Below are 13,422 nucleotides of genomic sequence, written 5' to 3' on the forward strand. Positions count from 1 at the left end.
ACCACATAGGAAGTTAATGATGGGGTCAGGGCGTGAACCCATGATGACCCTGGTCTAGTGCCCTCTGTGTTAGACCACCCCCCAGCCCCGTCTTGCTAAGTTCCAAGCTCATCTCCCTCTAGCCTTCTCTCTTACCCAGGATGCTTCATGGGAGCTGGCTCAGCTCTCCTTGGGCATGCAGAGTCAAGTTCTAGGGTGCCCCCTCCTGTGGGAAGCTTTCTTCTGTCCCCCTCAACCTCTTAATGATGAATGTTCTTCAGCTCCCTCCTCATTTACCATTTCACGAATGTCCACATATTTATAAATCCCATTTATGATTCACATCTATCTTCATTAGTGAGTAAGGCAGGCCTGAGTTTAGATTCCGGTTGTGTAATGGCAGGGCTGCTTGTCACAAGGCCTTTGATGTGGCATTCCAGGGAGAGAGGCTGCTGGCCTTGGAAGGCCCTAGAATGACATGCACATGGCTCCCCAGCAGGCGTCCCTGGGTCAGTGCCAGACAGGAAGACTTTTCCGATGGTGCAGAGTGAGGAGTGGCAATCAAGGACAATGCGGAGAGGTTGTGTGTGCACATATGTGTGCATGTGTGTTGGGTGAGAGAGAGAGAGAGATGGACGCATAGAGACAGAAAGAGAGACCGAAAGAGGAGGCAGGCATGACGGTGGTAGGGCAGGGGTGCTGCTGTTTATGACGCCCCATTCATTTCAGAGTTCAATGAGTGGCCCTTTGTGCTCTCCTTACCTTGAAGGGTTGATTTACTTTGTAAAACAATGATAAACAAAGACACTTTTAATATTTTATTGATATGCATGTTTGTCACTCCTCCCACTCTCCCGGTGCTTTCTTTTTAGTGTTTTATGGGTGAGGGGAGCCACGTCTGGGAGACCATGCTCAGGGGCATCTTCTTACCCAACACAGGATCCTCTTTCCTGAGTTGGAAGCTCACTTTCTAACTCCCTGTTGGATGGTTCTTTGGACTAGAGGAGTCCTTATATATTGAACTGCAGACTGGCTTCCTCAAATATCTGTCAATTAGCCCTAAGTCTACCCTGTGGAGCAACACCAGCCCCTCTTCAAATATCTGGAGGACTCCATGTGAGAGAGAGATTGTTGTCAATAGAACTAGGACCAATGGGTTATGTTAAAGAGGGGCAAATGGAGGTCCATCTCTAGTTTCTTCTCCCATGTCTTCTACCTCATGGCTCCTGATAATTAAAATCACAACAATGACAGGTAATATGCAATGCGTGCTTATTTTGTGCAAGGCACTATTCTAGGCACTTTACAGTATATGGATTCATTCAACCCTCACAGCCAACCTCAAAGGCAAACAGAACCCTCATTAGCGCCATTTTACAGATGGGAACTGAGAACTATGGACAAAAGTTCCTTAACATTGTACAGGAGGTAGTAAACAATAAAACCATACCAATGAAAAAGAAATGCAAGAAGGCAAAGTGGTTGTCTGAGAAGGCTTTACAAATAGCAAAGAAAAGAAGAGAAGCAAAAGGCAAGCGAGAAAGGGAAAGATATACCCAACTGAATGAAGAGTTCCAAAGAATAGCAAGGAGAGATAAGAAGGTCTTCTTAAATGAACAATGCAAAGAAATAGAGGAAAACAACAGAATGGGAAAGACTAGAGATCTCTTCCCCAAAATTAGAGATACCAAAGGAACATTTTATGCAAGAATGGGCACAATAGCAAGGACAGAAGCCACCTACCAGAAGCAGAAGAGGTTAAGAAGAGGTGGCAAGAATACACAGAAAAACTATATGAAAAAGGTCTTAATGACCTGAATAACCATGATGGTGTGGTCACTCACCTAGAGCCAGACGTCCTGGAACATGAAGTCAAGTGGGCCTTAGGAAGCATTACTACAAATAAAGCTACTGAAGGCGATGAAATTCCAGCTGAGCTATTTAAAACTCCTAAAAGATGATGCTGTTACAGTGCTGCACTCAATATGCCAGCACATTTAGAAAACTCAGCAGTGGCCACAGGACTGGAAAAGGTCAGTTTTCATTCCAGTCCCAAAGAAGGGCAATCGAAAAGAATGTTGAAGTTTCATATAATTGTGCTCATTTCACATGCTAGCTAGGTTATGCCCAAAATTCTTCAAGCTAGGCTACAATAGTATGTGACCTGAGAACTTCCAGATGTATAAGCTGGGTTTAGGAAAGGCAGAGACCAAATTGCCAACATTCATGGAGAAAGCATGGGAATTCCAGAGAAACATCTACTTCTGCTTCATTAAATATGCTAAAGGCTTTGGCTATGTGGATCACAACAAACTGGAAAATTCTTAAAGAGATGGGAATATCAGACCACCTTATCCGCCTTTTGAGAAACCTGTATGTGGGTCAAGAAGCAACAGTTAGAACTGGACATGAAACAATGGACTGGTTCAAAATTGGGAAAAGAGTATGTCAAGGCTGTAAATTGTCACCCTGCTTATTCATCTTATGTGCAGAGTACATCATACGAAATGCTGGACTGATGAATCACAAGCTGGAATCAAGATTGCTGGAAGAAATATCAGCAACCTCAGACATTCAGATGATACCTCTAATGGCAGAAAGTGAAGAGGAACTGAAGAACCTCTTGAGGAAGGTGAAAGAGGACAGTGAAAAAACTTGAAACTCAACATTAAAAAACAAAGATCGTGGCATCTGGTCCCATCACTTCATGGCACATAGAAGGGGGGAAATGGAAGCAGTGACAGATTTTATTTTCTTGGACTCCAAAATTACTGCAAACAGTGACTGTAACCATAGAATTAAGATGTTTGCTCCTTGGAAGGAAAGCTATGACAAACTTGTGCTGTGCTGTGCTTAGGTGCTCTGTCATATCTGACTCTGTGACCCCCTGGACTGTAGCCCGCCAGGCTCCTCTGTCCATGGGGATTCTCCAGGCAAGAATACTGCAGTGGGTTGCCATTCCCTCCTCCAGGGGATCTTCCCAACCCAGGGATCAAATCCAGGTCTCCTGCATTGCTGGTGGATTCTTTACCATCTAAGCCAACGGGGAAGCCCAACAATTCTGGAGTGGGTAGCCTATCCCTTCTCCTGGGGATCTTCCTGACCCAGAAATCAAACTGGGGTCTCCTGCATTTCAGGCAGATTCTTTACCAGCTGAGCTACCAGGGAAGCCCATGACAAACCTAGACAGCATATTAGAAAGCAGAGACATCACTTTACCAACAAAGATTTGTATAATCAAAGCTATGGTTTTTCCGGTAGTCATTTATGTATGTGAGAGTTGGACCATAAAGAAGGCTGAGTGCCGAATAATTGATGTTCTGAATTGTGGTACTGGAGAAGACTCTTGAGAGCCCCTTTGGACTAAAACGAGATCAAACTAGTCAATCCTGAAGGAAATCAACTGTGAATATTCATTGGAAAGTCTGATGCTAAAGCTCCAATACTTGACTACTTGATGCAAAGAGCTGACTCATTGAAAATGACCCTGATGCTGTGAAAAATTGAAGGCAAAAGGAAAAGGATGTGGTGAGGATGAGAGAGTTAGATAGCATCACTGACTTAATGGACATGAATCTGAGCAAACTCTGGGAGAAAGTGAAGGACTGAGGAGCCTGGTGTGCTACAGTCAGTGAGGTTGCAAAGAGTCAAACATGACTTAGCGACTGAACAATAACATATGAAAAACTGAGACATAGAGAAGTTAAGTAACTTACCCATGGGCCCACTGCCAGGAAGTGGTGGGGCTGTGATAGACACCTGTACTGTCTGCTTCCAGAGGTTGTGCTTTGAATTACTAAACTGTTAAACAGGGGAGCCTGGTGAGCTGCTGTCTGTGGGGTCGCACAGAGTCAGACACGACTGAAGCAACTTAGCAGCAGCAGCAGCCAGTACTTTGACCACTAGACATCTTTGCTCACCTCTCTCTTCTACTCATCACTGTCAGAGTTATTAAAATATGATGTCAAAACTGCATCTAAAAGTAATGTAGATCGATAAGTCTAAAGTGAGAGGACCATTCTGTATGATAGGTTGCCTATCATACAGCTATTAAGGCAACTGAGTCTGGGTGAACTCCAGGAGATGGTGATGGACAGGGAGGCCTGGCGTGCTGAGATTCATGGGGTCGCAAAGAGTCGGACACGACTGAGCGACTGAACTGAACTGAAGGCAACTGAGATCAATGTAAGGGGTTTGGCAGCAACATCACACCCTGGGCTCTACCTCAACTTGCATTTAACTCAAATAACACTTGCCCTTTTTTAAAAAACCAGGTCACCCCAATCTGTGATTTCTTTTTTTTTTTTGACTGTATTGGGTTTTTGTTGCTAAGCATGGGTTCTCTCTAGCTGAGGCAAGCAGGGGCTGCTGTTGTTGTGGAATGTGGGCTCTAGGCGCTTGCACTTCAGTGGTTGTGGCGCACAAGCTTCATTGCCCCTTGGCATGTGAAATTTTCCCAGATCAGGAATTGACCTCATGTCCCCTGCATATTCTTAACCCCTGGACCACCAGGGAAATTCCCAATGTGTGACTTTTGCAATTGACTTTTGAATGTTAAGAGTAGGATTTGGTGTATTTATTCTTGTCAAATCTTTTTCTACAACTCAGTAAAAAACTAGAATGGATTTGCATATGGACATAGTGTATAAAATTTGATGGTTTAGAGTGATAGGATTGTAATAAGAATTTTTTTTATTTTCAAATTTATTTCATTTATGGTTGTCGTGATGTTATTGTGCGAGAGAGAAAAACTGGTCACAGGAAAAATTGACTTTTCAGTTTTGGCCCGTCCTTTCAACTTGTTCAAAGCTTTGTAACACATGTCCATCAGAATCCATCTCCCGAACAGAGTGGCTGTCCTGTCCAGCTGAGCAGCATGTGCACTGCAAGTCCAACCTATTTCCTTCCAAGTCTCTGGTGTCTCAACAGTCAGTCCCAGGAGGCAGGGATAAATCCTCACTGCATGCAGTTCAATCAAGAAACTTCCTGTCTTGAGTTCATATACGCTCAGTAGCAATGTGTCAATAGTGTAGAAGATTGCAAGTTGAGCCTATTGCCAGCTAGGAGCTGGTTGTCAGGTTCTGGTTAGAATGAACAGAGTCCACCTCTGAACATTGCAGCAGACACTTGGTGAGAACCTGTCACGTTGTGGGCTAAACAGATTCATAAATGCAGTCCTCGTCCTCAGCCACATGCCATCAGTGGTCTGGTCTTGTCTCTGAGGCACCTCCATGAATCGGCAGTCTTGGTCCTGGAGATGTTAGTAGACAGCCCCAGGAAGTGCCTCATCTTGAGTGATGTCATCATGAACAAGAGAGCGTTGTATCACACTCCATTCCTGAATGTCCTGTTTGAAACTCCACCTTTTCCAGGAAGCCTCTCTTCTTAATTAAAAGGAAAATACTACAGAGTGGTGGGGGTGGGGAGGGTCCTCTCTTTCATGACATTTCTTTGTAGGAAAACCTTCCGTGGCTCCAGGAGCTCCCAGCCCAAGGCTGACCTCTCCACCTGCCACTCGAGCGGGGATGCTCTGGCCCCAGCCGGCTGACTCAGCATTAATTCTTCCTCCAGTGTCTCAGGCGGGCAGCCTCTGCCTCGTCCCTAGACACCCCATGCTTTCCCCCCATCATTCTTGCTCAGATTGCTCACTTTCTTGGAATGCCCCCTGTCTTCTTCCACCAGCTGACTCTTGCCTGACCCACCCTCCAAGATCCCGGTCAAGTTCTCCCTCTCCCTGAAAGCTTCCCCGAAGCCTCCAGCTCTCACAGTCCCCGTTTCTGTGGAGAGAGAGGGAGTTTTAGTCTCTACCACACAGTTCAGCACGCTTTATGTATGTTCTCATCTTATCTGATGGATATTCTTGTTTCACCAATGACGTGGCCGCACTTTTATCATGGGACTCATGAATTTTATTCCTGCTGGGCTGGGTGAGTGTAGATGGTATAAATATGTGCTGGCTTTTTTTTTTTTTTGTCTCCGTCATGTGGGATTTTTCGTTGCAGTGCACAGACTCCCTAGTTGTGGTACTTGGGCTCAGGAGTTGGGGCACTCGGGCTTAGTGGCTCCAAGGCATAAGGGGTCTTAGTTCCTTGACTAGGGATTGAACCTAAGTCCCCTGAATTACAAGGTGGATTCTTAATCATTGGGCCACCAGGGAAGTCCCTGTGCTGGGTTTTTCTTATTTTTATCGTTGTTGTTTATCCTGGGATAAAGCAATCATGTTTTCTGATCTTATCAGTCACACCCCATCACTGTTCCCCACGAACATCTCCCTTCTTACCCGACGGGACTCTTCACTTTCCGTAATCCTGCCATAAACCACAGCACTGGTGGTGGTGTTTGTTTGTCTGGGCCGCTCCCCCATATGGATTTCAAGCTTTCCCAGGGGGCTCCTCTATTCTGTCCCCCTCTGCCGGGGTCTTTGGTCAGACAACAGGCATTGGTAAATGAGCATTGCCTTGCTCAGCTCAGGGCACCCCACAGCCATGAGCTTCTTTTTCTCTGGGACTCCTAGAGGGGAGGTGTTGAATCATGCAGTCTATAAAGATGTCTTCTCTCACTATCAGGTTGAAACTGGAGTGGGACTCTGAGGCCGACCTCCATGCCGCTCACCAGCAAAGGGACTGTGAACTGTGAGTAACTTTGATTGGCATTTTCTGAGCTAACTCAATAAGGTTATGGGTTAAAGACCAGCCCTGAACCTGATCTTCCACAACCATGCCTCGTGCGAGGGATGCGCTCGACAATGAGCCGGTCAGGACGTGAAATACGGTGGACCTGTAATTAGATGAGGCCTGAATGTGACGGAGAGGCCCTGTAACAGAACATCCTATTTAATTAGATTGTATTGATTGTGCATTATGGTGGGTCTGATGTGTTCTGTGTGTCGTGAGTGCTGGAGAGGGAGATTCTTGAGTCTGCAAGGCCAGGCCAGACCCCAGCCACTATGGTCTGCGAGCTAAGCGTGGGAGGAGGACCGGGCCAAGTTCAGAGCTCGCACTTGCTTTTATGTCTGGTTGTTTCTAGAGAGACACCAGGGAGGAAAAAGGAAATACTGCTGGTTTCCTCCCTCCGGTCAGCCCAGGAACCACTGCACCTTATATGAGTGTGTATTTGCTCATCAGATTCTCCCACTTGGCAGAAGTCTAATCTGTAGGTCCTGGCCCCTGTCCAGTCTGCTCAGTGGAACTTTCTTTGGTGATCCAGCTAGAGGTGGTTTCCCCATCTTCTGGGTTTCTTTGCCTTATCCGTCTGCTGGGTATCTCTCTGCCCGCACAGTGCCCTCAAGAGGCTGAGCTCCTGGAGACTGGTCTGGGGTCCCCTGGTCCTTATTTCCAGCTGTGCCCTCCATCCCGGCCCTGCTCAGGCAGTGTCAGGTGGAAGGGCCTGTGGCTGGGCAGCCTCCCCACTCTGCTTCGGGGGCTCCCGGGGCCGCAGCGGCTGCGACTTTGATAGCACATTGGCTCCCAACGAGTCCGTGGAATTATAAATGATTAACCGTTATCAGCGCACATCTTCACCTCTGTGTAAAAATAGATTGACTGTAATGAGTATTTGAATAAATCATAAGAATGGCTGCCCCGCGATCGTCTAACATCCTGCCGATGGCTGCCCGGTGAGTGAGCAGGGCGCCGGCCCTCCGCCTAATGGCCTGCGAGGCCGTGCCGGTGCCTCCGTGATTGACGGGTGCGGCTCCCAGGGCACCGCCTCTCAAGCCCCTGCTCGGAGGGGTCGATCCGCAGGCCCCGGGGTGGGAGAGGGTGCCTCCCTCCCTCCTGTTCCAGGAAAACCCACCTCAGAGATGGAGCCGAGGGGGCGGGAGGGGGGAACCAGGGTAGGAAGATAAAGACCTTTGTGAGAATCAATGTCTGCTCGCGGCGGAGGTTAGAGGGACCCCATAAGTCAAGTCAAGTGTGAGAGGAGCAAGCCGAGCGTGAACTTCGTGAGAGCAGGCAAGTAAGGGAACTAGGTCTGCACACATTCTGCCTGGATCCCTAAGGTCAGCTGGTGCCTGGCCTGGGACCACCCAGCCTCGGGGGAGCGCCTTCTCGGGGACACTCGGACCCACCCAGAGTACGGAGGCAGAGCCGGGATCTGCAGGTCCCGGGATGCTGAAATGGGATGATTCAAAGGGTCTTTCAGGGAGCAGGGTTTTTGCTCAGGCTGCCCCAGGCAGGGGAGCCTGCAGAGAAGGGAATGGTCTCAAAGTCTGAAGTGAGGGCTGGATTTGAAAAGGAAAAGTCAAACATAATTTGGGTGGTGTTCCAGTTCCTAGGGCTATGTTACAAACCACCCCAAGACTCAGTGACTTAATAACATTTATTGAGCTCATTTATTCTGTGAGTCAGGAGTCCAAGCAGGGCACAGCGGTGGGGGGGTACTGTCTCTGGTCCACGGGCCTGGGGTCTCCTCGGGGGCAGAGGCTGAGTGCTGGAATCATTGGAAGGCTCGTTCGCTTGTCACTCTGCGGGTGGATACTGACTGTCAGCTGAGGTGTTAGCTGATATCAGACCCACATGCCCTCTCCACGTGGCCTGGACATCCTCATAACATGGGTGCCCTGAGGGAGCATCCCCCGAGAGGAGCCAGAAGCTGGGCGGGGCTGCCTGCCCAAGTCTGGCACCATTGCTATCACTTCCACACGTTCCTCTGTTTGGGGCAGACACAAAGGCTCACCTGGGTTTAAAGAATGGGATGTGGATACCCCCTAATCCCGTCTCAAAGGAGGAATAGCCACAGCACATTCAATGAAGAATGTGGAGGGGGGTAAGATGTCACTGCAGCTGTCTTTGGCGAGGACACACCCACAGCTAGTGTTCATCAGGTGTGGCAAAGCACAGCCTCCTGAGGCAGGCTAAGGAAACCTCTGCTTTCAAGAATCAAACTGTCTCTTAACTCACACAATGTCTGTGCTTGAAGCCCCCCCAGGAAGGCTAGGCTCCTCCCTCTGGCAGGATTCCCTGAGGACATGTTGATGTTGAGGCTCTGCAGTTGGTAGAAACCTCTACCCAATGGTCCTTCTCAGCAAGAGGGGCTCCAGTTTACAGCCCACAGCTTCAAGTGCCAGGTCTGGAGAGGGACTTAGACCTGTGACACAGACTCCACAAGCCTTGAGCCCTTCATTCCCTAGGGTGTAGCTCTTACCCCCACCCCCCACTCCATGACTTTCCAAGTTGGGACACTCGGCTTTGGCCAAAGATTGGATGAAGAGGTCCATCCCTGGATAGGGCCCAGGGCAGGCCACAGTCTGCTTTGTCCCCACACCTTCATACACTCACTCACACATACAACACTCTCACACACATTCACTCACACATACTCACTCATACAACACACACACCACACACACACACACACACACACACACACACACACACACACACACACACCCCATACCCTGTGGGAGGTGGAACCCTTGATGCCCAGACTCCCTGTCCTTCGCTGTTTTCCTGAGCCAGTTGCAGCCAAGTTTTGAAAGAGGATCTGAGTCCTCTGGATGCCCTGTCCTGACTTAAGGGGTTACAACCAGAACTCAAGCAGCTGAAGGGTTGAAGGAGAACCAGTTCGTTTTTCCAGAGATATGAGAATGGCTAGTGACAAAAGGGAGGGGGTAGGGAAGAGAAGGCAAAGGGGCATGGTTTTGATGAAAAGGTTTGGAGGGAGCATCTGAAGTCTTCCACAAGTTGGCTTAATATTAATATTAATAACTATGTTAGTTGAGCACTTACTATATGCTAGACACTCTGATCAGCACGTGATGAGCATGTTCTCCTTAAAACCCTCACACTGCTTTATGAGACACTGTTATTATCTCAGTAGTACCTACAGAAAGGGGGCAGAGGTCCAGACACCAGAGAGGAACCCTAGTCAGGGATACAGTAAGTTAGCCACAGACCTGAAATCAAACTTAAGACTCTATTCTAGAGCCTTAATCACTTTATCCCAAGGCTCCAAGAACCCAGTTTACTCTCCCGTAAAAGGGGGAAGTCTGATGACCTCACCTCCAGTGTCACCCTCAGTCCTTCCTTACCTTCCAAACGTGCAGAAAAGATTCTGGGAACTGGCTTTGTTGTTGTTCAGTCACTAAGTTGTGTCCAGCTATTTGTGACCCTCATGCACTGCAGCACACCAGGCTTCCCTGTCCTTCACCATCTCCTCAGTGAGTTTGCTCAAACTCATGTCCATTGAGTCGAAGATGCCATCCAACCATCTCATCCTCTGTCACCCGCTTCTTCCCCTGCCCTCGATCTTCCCCAGCATCAGGGTCTTTTCCAATGAGTTGGCTTTATCCATTAGGTAGCCAAAATTTTGGAGCTTCAGCTTCACCATCAGTCTTTTCAATGACTATTCAGGATTGATTTTCTTTAAGACTGGCTTGTTTGATCTCATTGCAGTCCAAGGAACTCTCAAGAGCCTTCTCCAGCATCACAATTTGAAAGCATCAATTCTTTGGTGCTCAGCCTTCTTTATGGTCCAGTTCTCACATCTGTACATTACTACTGGAAAAACCACAACTTTGACTATAGGGACTTTTGTTGGAAAGCAATGTCTCTGTTTTTTAAATATACTCTCTCTGTTTGTCATAGCTTTTCTTCCAAGGAGCAAGTGTCTTTTAATTTCATGGGAACTGGCTTCAGTTCAGTTCAGTTGCTCGGTTGTGTCTGACTTTTTGTGCCTCCATGGACTGCAGCACGCCAGGCTTCCCTGTCCATCACCAACTCCCGGAGCTTGCTCAAACTCATGTCCATCGACTTGGTGATGCCATCCAACCATCTCCTCCTCTGCTGGCCCCTTCTCCTCCTGCCTTCAATCTTTCCCAGCATCAGGGTCTTTTCAAATGAGTCAGTTCTTCACATTAGGTGGCCAAAGTAGGAGCTTCAGCTTCAGCATCCGTCCTTCAAATGAATATTCAAGACTGATTTCCTTTAGGATGGACCGGTTGGATCGCCTTGCAGTCCAGGAGACTCTCAGGAGTCTTCTCCAACACCACAGTTCAAAAACATCAATTCTTCAGCACTCAGCTTTGTTTATAATCCAGCTTTCACATCCTACTACTGGACTACTGGAAAAACCATAGCTTTGACTAGATGGACCTTTGTTGGCAAAGTAATGTCTCTGCCTTTTAATATGCTGTCTAGGTCATAGCTTTTCTTTCAAGGGGCAAGCGCCTTTTAATTTCGCAGCTGCAGTCATCATCTGCAGTGATTTTGGAGCCAAAGAAAATAAAGTCTGTCACTGTTTCCATTGTTTCTCCATCTATTTGCCATGGAGTGGTGGGACCGGATGCCATGATTTTAGTCTTCTGAATGTTGAGTTTTAAGCCAGTTTTTTCACTCTCCTCCTTCACCTTCATCAAGAGGCTCTTCAGTTCCTCTTCACTTTCTGCCATAAGGGTGGTGTCATCTGCATATCTGAGGTTATTGATATTTCTCCCAGCAATCTTGATTCCAGCTTGTGCTTCGTCCAGCCCAGCGTTTCTCATGATGTCCTCTGTGTATCGTACTCTGCATGATGTACTCAATTATTATTAACTTAATAATAAATGGAATAAATGGATGACTGGATGAATGACTAAATAAGCAAGGTACTGTTCCTGCCCACAAGGAACTTATGGTCTGGGAGGAAGACAGATGTAATAAAACTGTAATATAAGACAAAATACAGGGGCCCTGGGAAGCATATGATTAATTCCTACATCAGTGCCCAGCAGGGTCGATTCAGAAAGTACCCTGTGTATTGGGCAGACCAGTCCCTCAACGTTGATTAAAAGGTCTTGATTCCAGCTTGTGCTTCATCCAGTCCAGCATTTCACATGACGTACTCTGCCTATAAGTTAAATAACCAGGGTGACAGTATACAGCCTTGACGTCCTCCTTTCCCAATTTGGAACCAGTCTGTTGTTCCATGTGTATTTCTGACTGTTGCTTCTTGACCTGCATACAGGTTTCTCAGGAGGCTGGTCAGGTAGTCTGGTATTCCCATCTCTTGAAGATTTTTCCACAGTTTGTTGTGATCTGCACAGTCAAAGGCTTTAGCATAGTCAATAAAGCAGAAGTAGATGTTTTTCTGGAATTCTCTTGCTTTTTCGATGATCCAGCAGATGTTGGCAATTTGATCTCTGGTTCCTCTGCCTTTTCTAAATCCAGCTTGAATATCTAGAAGCTCTCAGTTCACATACTGTTAAAGCCTCACTTGGAGAATTTTGAGCATTACTTTGCTAGCGTGTGAGATGAGTGCAGTTGTGTGGCAGTTTGAACATTCTTTGGCGTTGCCTTTCTTTGGGATTGGACTGAAAACTGACCTGGCTTAGACATCTCTAAAGCAGAGACCGACTCTGTGGACATGGGTCTGTGTGAAGGCATGGAATGATTTCCTCTTCTCTCCTTTCCCCTTTCATGAAACTTGTGTCAGGAAACAATGTTTAATTTGGGCAGGTGAAGGAAACAGATGAGAACCTAAAAGACCATTTGTATTTTCAAGGCCTTAATTTGGGGGTGGAGCATCAGGTGTGAAGCCCAAAGCTGGGGTTCAAGTTTAAGCCCTATGACTTAGAACCTCTGTGATTCTGGACACATCTCTTTGGTCTTCAGATTCCTCGTCTGGAATGGAAATGGGATTGTACACGCGTCCCAGGGCGGCTTGGGGACTAAATGAAATTCAGCATATATGAGCTTTAGGGCCATTCCTGGCACACATTAGATACACTGTAACGGTTCAGCCATCCCCTCCCCACAGTACATAGGGGAAAAAGTGGAGTTGGAAAGACTGTTCCTTTCCATTGCTTCTGACGGAAATGGTCAAGCATCTTTCCTTTAACTGTACTCTCCATAAAAGTTCACTCATAAACTATTGATATTTTAATAATACACATTAGCATCTTGCCCTTTGACAGATGAATATTGAATGAGCAATAAAGAGGCAAAAGAGTAACCAGGTATGTGGCTATGGGGAAGCCTTTCTCAGAGGAAAGGCTCCTCTCTGGGGACCTTGCGACTTGCCTCTCTCTCTCTAGTGACCCCTAGGAAACAGCTCTTAGAGGGAGCTCAGAATCTGGCCCAGCCCAGCCCAGTCTGAGCAGAATTTGCCCTTGGTTTTCTTTCACTTGGCTGGAGGGGACTTGGGAAAAGACAGAAAAAGGTCGTTAAAGAGATGCTGAAGGTCTGGACTTTGCACCCTTGTGTGAAATTCCTGCAATCTCTCCTCTCTCTTTGAGGAAGGTGCTGGCTTCTTCCCCACCTAGGTGTCCTGCTCTATAAATGAAGAGTCTTCAAACAATGTGCCCACAAGAAATCAGGCTATGAGCTTAGAAATAACGTAGCCAGCTTCCATCCCTTCTCTGTCCTCTGCCCAAGTCTTGATGGGCACCTGTGCCCGGGGCGTGTGTCTGAAAGTTTACAAGATAGAACATCCTGCCTTTGCAACTCAGCTCCAGCCCCGCCACCA

At 47.3% G+C, this 13,422-nt stretch overlaps 1 protein-coding gene across 3 annotated transcripts in view; it reads left to right on the forward strand.

Moving 5' to 3' along the window:
• PKNOX2 (PBX/knotted 1 homeobox 2) overlaps nt 1-13,422 on the forward strand; it is a 293,398-nt gene that overhangs the window by 75,770 nt on the left and 204,206 nt on the right. For all 3 annotated transcript variants that reach the window (XM_052662551.1, XM_052662552.1, XM_052662553.1), the window contains exon 2: nt 6,546-6,611. The gene's annotated coding sequence lies outside the window, so the exon portion shown is untranslated. The remainder of the gene's footprint in view (nt 1-6,545; nt 6,612-13,422) is intronic.

The sequence above is a fragment of the Budorcas taxicolor genome, chromosome 25, assembly GCF_023091745.1.
Source record: "Budorcas taxicolor isolate Tak-1 chromosome 25, Takin1.1, whole genome shotgun sequence".
NCBI lineage: Eukaryota > Metazoa > Chordata > Mammalia > Artiodactyla > Bovidae > Budorcas > Budorcas taxicolor.